At 42.5% G+C, this 13,231-nt stretch overlaps 1 protein-coding gene across 1 annotated transcript in view; it reads right to left on the bottom strand.

The window, feature by feature from the left end:
- The window catches only part of fam189a1 (family with sequence similarity 189 member A1), a 364,309-nt gene that overhangs the window by 250,811 nt on the left and 100,267 nt on the right, over nucleotides 1-13,231 (bottom strand). The window lies entirely within an intron of this gene.

The following is a 13,231-nucleotide window of genomic DNA, read 5'->3' as shown; positions in this document are numbered from 1 at the left end:
AAGCTCTCAATTTACCGGTCGATCTACGTTCCGACTCTCACCTATGGTCATGAGCTTTGGGTAATGACCGAAAGAACAAGATCGCGGATACAAGCGGCCGAAATGAGTTTCCTTCGCAGGGTGGCTGGGCGCTCCCTTAGAGATAGGGTGAGAAGCACAGTCACTCGGGAGGAGCTCGGAGTAGAGCCGCTGCTCCTCCACATCGAGAGGAATCAGCTGAGGTGGCTCGGGCATCTTTTTCGGATGCCTCCTGGACCTTATAGAGTATACCAAATATCTTAGAGCCACATTTTTAGTCCATATTCTAAATATATTATCAAGCACAGTTTGAGTTTTAGCTGTTCATTGAATCATTGTTCAACTACTTTTAAACAATACAAATGTATTATGAATCACATTAATGCTTCTCAATCCCTTGCAAAGGTTCTTAACATGATCTCTGGCTCACAAGAAATCAATAAATGGAGTCCAACATTGTGATTCAAACCTCACGCGAAAACATAAAATAAGCGTTTTTTGGCAAAAAAAAATGAACCTCATGGTGCCACCATTAGACTTTTGAATATGGTCAAAAAATGTTACAGGATGTCTTTATTGGTGAAAAGGAACACCCAAACAAAAATGCATCAGATTTTATGAAAGTGAGGGCAACTGATGCACCCTAATATTTACTGTATGGACATGGGATCAGAAAATTGTTTTATTTATAAGCAGTAGCCACATGTACCCATAGGGTACCTATTTTTGTGACTTGTGGATGGATGGACGGACGCCGCGTGATGGCAACAGCTCATCGCCCTACAGCCGGTGAGCTATAAAAACTCACTTTTTCGGTGCTTGTTCACTTATATTTGTGTATCTGCAGCCGACCAACCAACAAACTCTGAAATAAGAGACTCAGTGACTTTTGTTTTGCCCGTTTCAGAAAACATGAGCTTCAACAAGCCGTTCAGATTCGGCTCCTCTTACTGCGTCACAAGCGAAGCTCATTAGAATAATCCCGTCTCCTCTTCAGAGTATCTCCACTCGCAGCTTGAGAATTGCCTTTGAGAATGAATATTTATGAGGGAAGTGCTACCTGATTGGCTGTTAGAAGAGGGGTGGAGTTAGCACTGGCTCAGTATTTATTTATTTAATGATATTTTAACAGGATGCTTGTTAGGTTTATATAAGTATTATTCTTGACCAAGAAGGCAGTAATATATTTGTGACAAAATTAAGGATTAATTTCTGTCAGTTAAAATGACCTTATATCTCGGCTGGACATTGTTTGGGAACATTTTGTTTATTTTGATATGAAATGTGTATGTTTGATATGAGATGTGTCTGAATGGCGACAGGGTCTGCGATGATATCACACACACTCACAATGGCCTTTGATATCACACACAACCATAGCCAACGTATATTGGGAATTAAAAGTTAGATCTAAGATGCATTCAATGATTTAAGTTAGTTTTATAGTTTTAAGTTAGTTTTATAATTACAGAATATAATTTAGGGTTGTTAAGACCTTATGATTCTAATGTTAAGACTTCATGAGTTTAATCCTGAATCCTGTTTGACCTTTCTCTGGTGAAGTAGCATTTCTTTGTTTTGCCAGACATATTCTTTGTTTATGTTTCGTATGACTGTCTTTGTTTAGGTTTGTTCTTATTTACTTATAACATATCTTTGTTGAAAAATTCCGTATGTACGTAAGCAATGACCTTTAAAATCTGTTTGACCTGCCCCAAGATCAAGCTGCTCACTTGTTCGCAAGTCAAGCACACACACATACATCTGAACATTCCATCAGAACAGTGATGTAATTAAAATGTGACCTGCTCACACACACACACACACACACACATAGACACACATATCAAAATGATGTCACTCACTCACACCCTCCCATAGACACACACACACCCCTCTCTGAGGTCACATACAAACACACACACACACACACACACATTCGACAGACACAATAGCCGTTTAGAGAGATTATAATTTGTTATAAAAGGTGTTTGTAATCTTTCATCTTTGGCGAGAATACTGTGATTAAACAGCAGTGAAACCGATCTCTGGTTCTCTGTTTTTTTGCGGTGTTCCGTCCCAGAATTCTGCAGGTGGTACGAGGGCGGGGGTCCCAAGAAGTAAGTTGACCGTTTCCGACTGGGTGAACCCTAACAATGCTTCTTCACCAAAGTGATTTTCGAGAAGGTCCTATAAAACCTAATTGCATGTTACAAGATTGAGGAAGTTTAGAAACAAAATATCTCATCTCATCATCTCTAGTCACTTTATCCTTCTACAGGGTCGCAGGCAAGCTGGAGCCTATCCCAGCTGACTACGGGTGAAAGGCGGGGTACACCCTGGACAAGTCGCCAGGTCATCACAGGGCTGACACATAGACACAGACAACCATTCACACTCACATCTACGGTCAATTTAGAGTCACCAGTTAACCTAACCTGCATGTCTTTAGACTGTGGGGGAAACCGGAGCACCCGGAAGAAACCCACGCGGACATGGGGAGAACATGCAAACTCCACACAGAAAGGCCCTCGCCGGCCACGGGGCTCGAACCCGGACCTTCTTGCTGTGAGGCGACAGCGCTAACCACTTCACCACCGTGCCGCCCTGTCTTTGACATGTTTCAGTCAAAAATATCACAACGATAAAGCCCCACAGCTCCTTCTCACCCTGTCTGAACAGCACTGTTCAGAACGGACGTGCACAGCGCTGTTCGAACAGGGTGAGAAGGAGCTGTGGGGATTTATCGTTGTGACGTTTTTGACCAAACTATGTCAAAGACGTTTCATGAAGACCTCGGGGAACTGTGTCAACTTGTGGAAAAGCGCTATAATAGGTCACCTTCAAGTATTGTAGCCAAGTATAGTTACGAAGTACAAGTGCTCCGTCCTGGTTTAGATCAGACCATGTGACCAGACAATTGAGGGAAAAAAAAAAAAAAACATCACATGCACATACAAAACCATGATAGATGACAAATGATGGGGTTTTTATTTTCTTCTTATCTGACGTGGCACACAGTCTATTCAGAACCATCAAATACACAGCAGGTGTTTCAGAAGAAGAAGAAGAGGAGGAGGAGGAGGAGGGGGAGGAACGGTCTCATGGGGAAAGAGATGATCCTTTCTTCTCATTAAGATAAGAAGAGCGATAAGGTCACATCAAAGATCTGAGTAACGCTGAGGGAACAAAGGAGAAAATCTCTAATTATGAGATGAAGAAGATTAAGCATGATGTCAGCGTGATAGGGCTGAGCCACACCCTGAAATCGGAGATTTATTAATTTAAACCCAGTCATGCATGTGTGTGTGTGTGTGTGTGTGTGTGTGTGCACTATTCAGGTTGATAACATCTCAACTCAAATATACAAGACTCAGGACTATGTATAAATTTCTATAAACGTGCTTTAAAAAGAAACGATCCTGATTGGATCTTTGTGGTCTGGTAATACTGTACGTTCTTGGGACCCGGGTTGCCAAATCTATAGCTTTCCTACAAATGTATAAGTTGTATTAATGTTGTGATATGTTATTGTTTCTTTAGTAACAGCTCATTCACAGGGACTTGCTCCATGTAAATGAATTTAAAACGTGTTATTTAAAGCAATTAACCAGGAAATTTTGAAATTACAGGGTTAAGAAATGTCATCATTATACATTAATACAAGATGATCTAGACCAGGAGTTCTCAACCTTTTCTCCTTTGAGGCCCACCTATTCATACTTGTAATGAGACTATTTAAAAAAAATCCCCAATTATTTTGGCTTATATATTCTATTAGAATCTAATAATCTAGTGTAAAGTGTATTAATGGAATGCAACATCACTCCCTGTGACAGATGGGAGGCCAGGAATTAAACAAATTCAGTGTCAGGTCCGAGCGATATTATAGCGGGGATTATAGTTGTGATGTTTCTGCTCCAGACTGGAACTCAACTCAGGCAGAAGGATGGTCAGAGTTGGAGTTATAGCTATCGGTGATGTGGGACCGGGCCCTTAGGTGAAAAAAAAAAGACCATTTCAGAAAATTGCATGATTTTAGTTCTGCTTCTTCGTAACCAGTATTAAAATGATCCTACCTGAACTAGTCATGCATACTGTACATCACGTACATCTTGACTGACTGAAAGTGCCTCACTGGTTGTATCGTGCACAAATGAACAGAGACTAAGTGTTAATTTACAAACAGGAATTGTTGTGTAATCCATTGTGCTAACCAGCTATAAACACAAGTGCTCGCTCGCCCACGAACCACACCGCCGCTCTGATTCACTCGATTTATAAAAACAGCCCCACGAATCAATGGGGATTAATTTTCAGGCAAACAATATTGCTGTGACGGCGCATTTCCAATAAAGAAAGAGAACATTACTGCACGACCGTGGCGCTCGGGTAATTTTGTCTATCGATCGACCCACAAACAGAGCTAATCTACTGCATAGGGTTTGGCTTGTACAGCATATCTGGGGAAAAAATTGCAAATGAGGTCTAACGCTGAGAGGAAAAGCAAAATGGATAATATTTGTGAGCCAGAGATAAGGACACATAGATACATAAACACGTCCAAGTTCAACGACTGCTACAAAATTAGGAAAAATGGCTTTGCATAGAGGGCGGCACGGTGGCGTAGTGGTTAGCACTGTCGCCTCACAGCAAGAAGGTTCTGGGTTCGAGCCCGGTGGCCGGCGAGGGCCTTTCTGTGTGGAGTCTGCATGTTCTCCCCGTGTCTGCGTGGGTTTCCTCCGAGTGCTCCAGTATCCCCCAAAGGCATGCAGGTGGCTCTAAATTGACCGTAGGTGTGAATGGTTGTTTGTCTCTGTGTGTCAGCCCTGCAATGACCTGGCGACTTGTCCAGGGTGTACCCCGCCTCTCACCCATAGTCAGCTGGGATAGGCTCCAGCTTGTCTGCAACCCTGTAGGGCAGGATAAGCGGCTACAGATAATGGATGGAGAGTACATGTATATATTACACATTTTCGACGACAAATAATTCATAAGCAGCATCAGTCCTCTGTGAATAAAGCGAGAATAACCTGCAGTGAGGAACTGGCATTTCAAGGAACGTTTAAAAGTGAAAAAAAAAAAACAACCCTGCAAGGGCAATGCGGTGGCGTGTCGAAGAAATCACCTTTCCAGCTGCCTGCACGGGAAAAAGGAACAACAAAACCCTGCAGGTTTCATTTCTGCAGAGCCGACTTCATTTGCTCAGCTGGGACGCAGCACAAACAGGCCTCGTTTCACAGATCAGAGGAGGAGGCTGTACACATCTGCACACATCAGCACACATTCAACCTGAATAAACTTTCCCACAGAGTGCAAGAGTACAACATAAAGAGGAAGGCGTACACACACACACACAGCTCCGTTTGAAGGAGGATACAAAAGGGATGTCGTCTCTCTCAGCATTAAATATGTTCTATGACATCACCCTTATTAAAAAAAAAAAGGCATCCATTTCATTCATGTTAGTCACATGATCTGGACACCGAATCACATTAGATGCATCAGAGGTTATCTTTGTATGTTAAAGCTAGACGGCCTTTCGATTTCATAAAATCGGTGAAATTTAGTTCCGTCTGAAATGTGGTCATTGTGATATATGTTTATTTCTGTAATATCTGACAAAATATCAGGCCATTCTGTGGCTGGGAAGTTATTTAATTAATTTGAGGGGATTAAAGCAAATAATGTGCATGAAATCGCTCGCTTCGCGCAGTCAAGCAGACAGAGGAAGTCCGTGTGTGTGTGCGCATGCGCAGGTTTCCCTTTGAGCGTGCACTGACAGTTCCATCATTCTGTCGCTAAATGAACAGCTGATCACACCGAGGTGCTCGCTGAGCGCCCATATTTATTAGTTTGGTCCTGCGTTTCCTTTCCTTCGTATATAACATAACGTCTTTTCTTCTCGCTTTCTTTTCGTTACTGTAGTCGGTCTTTCACGTTTCATTCGCACACTCACGTCCTCCATTTTTCTCTCCTGTTTCAAATTTGTATCCCACAATGCCTTGCGTGAACGGGGAAAGCCCACCACGTGATGCATGATGTAGTATCTTGTATTGGGTCATGGTGAAGCAGGAAAAAATAGCAGAGAATTCAGGGCCACGTGGAGATAAATTCATTAATTGCTCTCTTTTTAAAAAAAACTAATAAAATTGGAAGTCTGTGTTTCGAATTCAGTAGCTTTCAGTCCACTAAACAAAAATAATTGGGTATCAGGAAAATTCTTTTTATGACCTACACTTGAAAAATCTGAAAGGCAATCTAACTTTAAATACCAAAGATAAAGTGAGGAGGTCGAGATGTCAGACTTGAGTCTGGTTGTGGTTTCAAGACATGCCCTGTATTGTTTTGGATTTGTCTTGGCATTTGTACTCAGACTTGGATCAGTTGTAAGTGTTGGTGTTGCAAAATACAGTCATGGTCTTAACCAGGAATTTGTAATAACCAGAACGTCAAGGACGTACGGTACTCGCTCATTTGGCCTGCCATCAAAACAACCCTGACGACCAAACTATCAAACAGAACTGAAATGTGACGATGTGAGAGAGAGAGGACCAACCTCCACCACAAACTGTTTACAACAGGAACATTAACAAAAGGACTGAGTTTTGTTCCCTGAGAGATGATCAACCCAAAGCATCAATCAGAACTGAAATCGGATGAAAAATCGGAGAGGAGATACAATTCTAATGAGAAGTCCCAAAACTCGTTAAGTTGACCTAATTAGCAGTTTGTTAGCAAAAACTTGACAATAAAATGACCAAGTGTTGTGCAGAAGGTCGAGTTCTTTCAAATAAAACAATCAGAACTGAAATCCATTCAGAACTGAGGGAGGGAGGAGATACAATTTAACTGAAAATAAACAAAGTTGTAAACAAATTGTTGACAACAGGAAAATCAACAAACGACCAAGTTTTGTTCCTCAAGGGAAGATAAACGCAAAACATCGATCAGAACTGGAATCAGATGAGAAATCGGAGAGGAGATACAATTCTAGTGAGAGACCTGGAAAATTCGTTAATTTGGCCGAATTAGGAACTCGTTCGGAAAAAATTTGACAAAACAACAAGCAAATTTTGTGTGGAGTGATGAGTTCTTTCAAACAAAACAGTCAGAATGGAAATCTATGGAGAACTGACGGAGGAGATACGATTTAACTGAATTGTGGACGACGGATGGACGACGGACGCCACACCATGGCAACCGGCCTTACGGACAGATGAACTATTTGCTTGTTTTGTCACATGCACAAAGTTTGACAAGAAACAATTCCTTCTTCTAGAACACAAATAAAGTCTCATCATTGGTGCAAGTCCCAAATGAAGGCAACTAGCTGAACTAAAGACTCCGCCTCGAACAGGATTTTATGATTTTCAGACTCGAACTTCGTTGGTCTTGCGCCATGTCTCAATTCACGTACTTCTGTTAGTACACTTCTAGGAAGTACACTGTGTACACTCCACGGGCGATTGCTCTAAGACAACGAGGGAGGCTCAGCCTCCTCTAAAAATGACGAACATCGTGTAGGATGAATTGCGCTAGGCTTATGTTATAGCCGACCTTATAACATTGCTATTTCAGATCCAGAATTATAGAAATATGTGCTCAACCCAACTACAGTGCGAAATCATTCCGTTATAACTTTCCCCAGTTCGCCTAATGTGTGCGTGAGTTTTTCCCCCTCGTGACAGTGTGATGCAGCCCAGCCTCAGTGGACTTCAATGGCATTTGGGAGCTCTGCGCTTTTCAATATCAAAATGCAAGACGATTATTGGACAAATACTGCGAAAACGCCCGCCCACCGAATCTCACGGAGTCCCAGCCTCAGTGGACTTCAATGGCATTTGGGAGCTCTGCGCTTTTCAATATCAAAATGCAAGACGGTTATTGGACAAATACTGCGAAAATGCCCGCCTATGGACTCCCAGCCTCACAGTGGGAGGGACATGGCAAAGCTTTCCGCGAGGAGACTGGTGATTGGTGAAAGCGGCCGGATATTTTCTTTGATTGACAGCTTGTTTCAAATATAGACAGGCAGCGGTGAATCTCAATTCAGTCCCATGCGGATTCGCAAGTGCTGTGGTGTATTGTAAGAGATCAGCTTACATTTCGATTTCATTCATTACATACGGTTTCTACCAGCTTTTTTAGTTTGTATATATTTTCATTGTAAATAAAGTGTAAATATAGTGTTGTGGGCGGCACGGTGGTGTAGTGGTTAGCGCTGTCGCCTCACAGCAAGAAGGTCCTGGGTTCGAGCCCCGTGGCCAGCGAGGGCCTTTCTGTGTGGAGTTTGCATGTTCTCCCCGTGTCCGCGTGGGTTTCCTCCGGGTGCTCCGGTTTCCCCCACAGTCCAAAGACATGCAGGTTAGGTTAACTGGTGACTCTAAATTGAGCGTAGGTGTGAATGTGAGTGTGAATGGTTGTCTGTGTCTATGTGTCAGCCCTGTGATGACCTGGCGACTTGTCCAGGGTGAACCCCGCCTTTCGCCCGTAGTCAGCTGGGATAGGCTCCAGCTTGCCTGCGACCCTGTAGAACAGGATAAAGCGGCTAGAGATAATGAGATGAGATGAGATATAGTGTTGTCAAGTTTGCTATCTTAGTTCCAGAAATTTTGTTTGAGTGACTGAACTTGAACTTGAGGGGGCTAGTCAGCTAGCAAGAAAGCTGCGCACGGATGCCAAGCATTGCTGATTTAATTTTGGCGAAGCCATTTGCCAGTCTTCCTTTCGAGGAAAAAATTAAAATTAAAGAGCAGGGTAGACCAACGCCTCAAATTGACTTGGTGAAAAAGGTAGGGAATAATACTCGTTCCTTTCAGCTCTCCTGGTATGAGAAAGTGAATTGGCTAACAGCAAGTGACCCACATCAACAACAGTAAATAGGCTACTTTAGTAATATGTCAAGGATGGACCAAAAATATAGAATCTATTTAAAATGTTTATGCTGAGTATATTATATTGGAATATATATTTTTCTGGATATGAATTAAACACAGCTACAATTTGGAAAACATTTTTAAACAAAAACACAGCCGAGAACATTTCACACTACAGACCTGGATTAAAAGTGAAGAGTTATCAAAATTGTCAATAAAACATTTCTCAGTCAAAATAAGTAAAATATAGGGAAAGTGTCATTGAATGAAATGTGTGGCACCCAGCTCTATGTTTGGCTCCCCAAGGTCAGTGCTTGTGCCTATTCCAGAACACTCTGCTGTTACTGCTGAGGTTCCTGACAAAGAGCTGCTTTCAATAATGATCAGTTTTTAAACAATATGCCACAATTTTAAAATATAAAATGTTAAAATATACCCCTCCCCCCCAACACCACCATCATGTATATTGGACAGTAGGCTAATGGGCCAAAAGAACCTGTTATTTCACAGTTTGTGACCCTGCCAACAATCAGCCAGATCAGAGGCAAGAGTATGGGCAAAATTGATGTTTTTTCTTTTTTCTTTTAAAATCTGGAAATATCGTAACCGACCAGCCTCCCCTGTTTGAAAGACTACCAGCCGCCACTGGTACACTCTGTACTTACTTGTGTAGTGTGTGAATTTCACCAGAGTTGTGTTGTCTCAAACCGAACATGGAAAGTTGTGCACTTAATGACGGTAATGACGATTGCAACATTTGACTGCAAATAAAGGAAAAAAAACTGAAATAAAGACAAATTTTGTTGTCCGGAGGTCAAATGTTTATGAGATATGGTACCTTTCACTTATGATTGGGTTCCTCGCACTTCACACTGACTTGTACATTGACAAGACTGTACACACAGCATTAGCTGCACGGTCTCTGAGCTCATGTGTTGAACGAGTTACAAAGGGATCTGATTTACAATCACTATCTAGCAAGCTGAGAGGAAACAACACCAGTTGTCATAAATGCACAGTTAGCTCATCATTTTGGATCCAGTCTTTGACTTTTTTTTGGAGACCTCACAGTTGGCACTAACAAGATATTCGTATTGTGTAACTTTAACAAATATTGCACTATGATTTTATTTACCATTTGAAGTTGACTGAATAAATGGAAATCATTTTTAGTCGAATTTTTCCCACAAGGATCTTCCAATAGATCATGCAATTCTCTCCAGTATTGCAGAGGCACTATAACGCAATGAGAATAAAATATATATATATATACAAAATCGTGACAATACCATCAACAAATCTGTCACTCTCACTGCTGCTCGATCTCAAGCTTCCGCCTGCTTGTGTTGTGTCGATTGCCGAAAATGGCGCTATAATGACTCATCGCACATCTCTGAAACAGTGTGAACAGTCAGAGCCGTCAATCAGAGCACAGCAGCTGTTTCTATCTGCCTCTGCATTCGTTAAAATGTTTTTTTGTTGTTGTTTTTTATTGGACATATCATCATGGCTTGGCTTCGTGAACGAAGATCATGAAGGGTGCTGTCTACGTCTGTTGCACGCCCGCTGATGGCTGGTGAGCCATGAAGAACATTTTCACTATTTTTAATACAAAATTGTGTGTCTTGTTTATCAGGATGGAAAAAGAAAATCTGAAAATCTCCTGCAAAAGCTTGGGGGATTTATTTACAGTGGAATGACTCGGGACTGATATCAAAGATGGCAATGCCAAAGTCCATCCTGTCGTTTCGTCTGTGTAGGAAAACAAGAAAAGCAATCTGTCAGCAGGAATGCGGGGTTACAGCAATATGAACCACCACAAGAGACATCAAATATAAACAATCCCAATACGTTGCAACATCCGTCATCAACTGTTACCCATCATACGTATATGTACCCCTTGCCGTTTTTTTCCAAAATTACAGGGTGTCCCAAAAAATGTACTCAGTCTTTAAATGACAATAAATGCATTGTTTATTGACTTAGAACATGGACATCATGCACAGTTCCATCTGATTCAAACTCATCTTGGATGCGAGCAATGGCGCATCGTGTTGGTGGATCTTTGTGAAAATCTCATCTCATTATCTGTAGCCGCTTTATCCTGTTCTACAGGGTCGCAGGCAAGCTGGAGCCTATCCCAGCTGACTACGGGCGAAAGGCGGGGTACACCTTGGACAAGTCGCCAGGTCATCACAGGGCTGACACATAGACACAGACACCCATTCACACCTATGGTCAATTTAGAGTCACCAGTTAACCTAACCTGCATGTCTTTGGACTGTGGGGGAAACCGGAGCACCCGGAGGAAACCCACGCGGACACGGGGAGAACATGCAAACTCCACACAGAAAGGCCCTCGCCGGCCACGGGGCTCGAACCCGGACCTTCTTGCTGTGAGACGACAGCGCTAACCACTACACCACCGTGCCGCCGCCTTTGTGAAAATGTCTTCTAAATTGTCTTTCCACGTCCATGATGTTTTCATGCTTTCAGTAGCACTTTATGATAAATTTTCTTTCTTCAAAACTTAGTTGTACTTCTGCCATTATTAGGGTTAATTTGATCTGAAAAGAAATGAAAAATCCAATGAGTTATGAGGAGTCAAAGTGTGAGTACATTTTTTGGGACACCCTGTAGATGGGCACTAGGACCCTGTGGAGCTGGATTTAAGGTTTTTAGGCTATCCATGAGTTACTAAGCCTGTTAAGATGGTACAGGACTTTTGAAGAAGCATAACACTGAAGGTTCCCCCCACATTAATGACCAACCAAGTGAGTGCTTGATCCTGCTTTGTCCTGGGAACACTGGGTGGGTGTGAAGCAGGAGCACACCTGAGATGGGATGCCAATCCAGTGCAAGGCATCACACATTCACATACTGATTCACACCTATCCACCTACAGGAATGTTCTTGCACAGTGGGAGGAAACTGGAGAACCCGGATGAAACACGGCATGACACAGACACAGAGAGAACACATGAAACCCCAAAGACAGAAACCCTGTAGCTGTGAGGTGGCAACGTTATCCGCTACACCACTTATCCCAGATTCAGTGGGTGCTAATTCCCAATGGGATTCCCATTAAACATTCCAATGGGTATTCAAATGCAATGCCATGGGGAATCTGGCATTTTAATGGGAGTGCATCATTAATTGGAGTACATTATAATTAACATCAATATTTAAATTGATTGTTAAAGTTTGCTTTGAGGACGTGGCCTGATTTCCGTGTGGATTCTTTTGGAGATTACATTACAGGCATTTAGCAGATGCTCTTATCCAGAGCAACATACAGCATACCCAGAGCAGCCTGGGGACCAACTGGGGGTTCGGTGCCTTGCTCAAGGGCACTTCAGCCATTCCTGCTGGTCCAGGGAATCGAACTGGCAACCCTTTTGGTCCCAAAGCTGCTTCTCTATCCATTAGGCCATGGCTTCCCCATATGGATGCAATAATCCATTGGAATATGTTTTATTTCCATATTTTCCACAAGAAGAAATTAAAAGGGATGTGAAAATAATGCACATTTCTGTATATAAGGCAGTGATATCACACTTTGCACGGAAGAACAAGATATTTTAAAAAAGAATAAAAAATATAATAATAATAATAATAAATTGACTTATAGTACGCATTTTACATTGAATATGCTCACAGGCGCATTACAGGAAACACATTACAATAAAATATGGTAAGCCTGTCTTACGCCTGGGTCAAATGCCACATCCCACATGGGCTGAACCCAAGCAATAGGTTTTGCTCACCTTGTGTAAAGTACAGCGCCTGACCCGGGCCTGCAATATTCCATACATTCATTATCTCGAGCCGCTTTATCCTGTTCTACAGGTTTGCAGGCAAGCTGGAGCCTATCCCAGCTGACTACGGGCGAAAGGCGGGGTACACCCTGGACAAGTCGCCAGGTCATCACAGGGCTGACACATAGACACAGACAACCATTCACACTCACATTCACACCTACACTCAATTTAGAGTCACCAGTTAACCTAACCTGCATGTCTTTGGACTGTGGGGGAAACCGGAGCACCCGGAGGAAACCCACGCGGACACGGGGAGAACATGCAAACTCCGCACAGAAAGGCCCTCGCCGGCCACGGGGCTCGAACCCGGACCTTCTTGCTGTGAGGCGACAGCGCTAACCACTACACCACCATGCCACCGGCCTACAATATATAAATAACTATAAATATTACACAAACTTCACTTAAATACTGTACATCAGTGTGGGAAATAAAGCCGGACCGACAGACACTGACTGGTAAATTTCTCATTTGTCCATCTGTATTTCAAAAGCATCGGACCGGATGGCCCAT

Source organism: Neoarius graeffei, chromosome 27, assembly GCF_027579695.1.
Source record: "Neoarius graeffei isolate fNeoGra1 chromosome 27, fNeoGra1.pri, whole genome shotgun sequence".
Lineage (NCBI taxonomy): Eukaryota > Metazoa > Chordata > Actinopteri > Siluriformes > Ariidae > Neoarius > Neoarius graeffei.
Note: the sequence above shows the minus strand (reverse complement) of the source record. Positions and strands in the feature narration are given on the sequence as shown.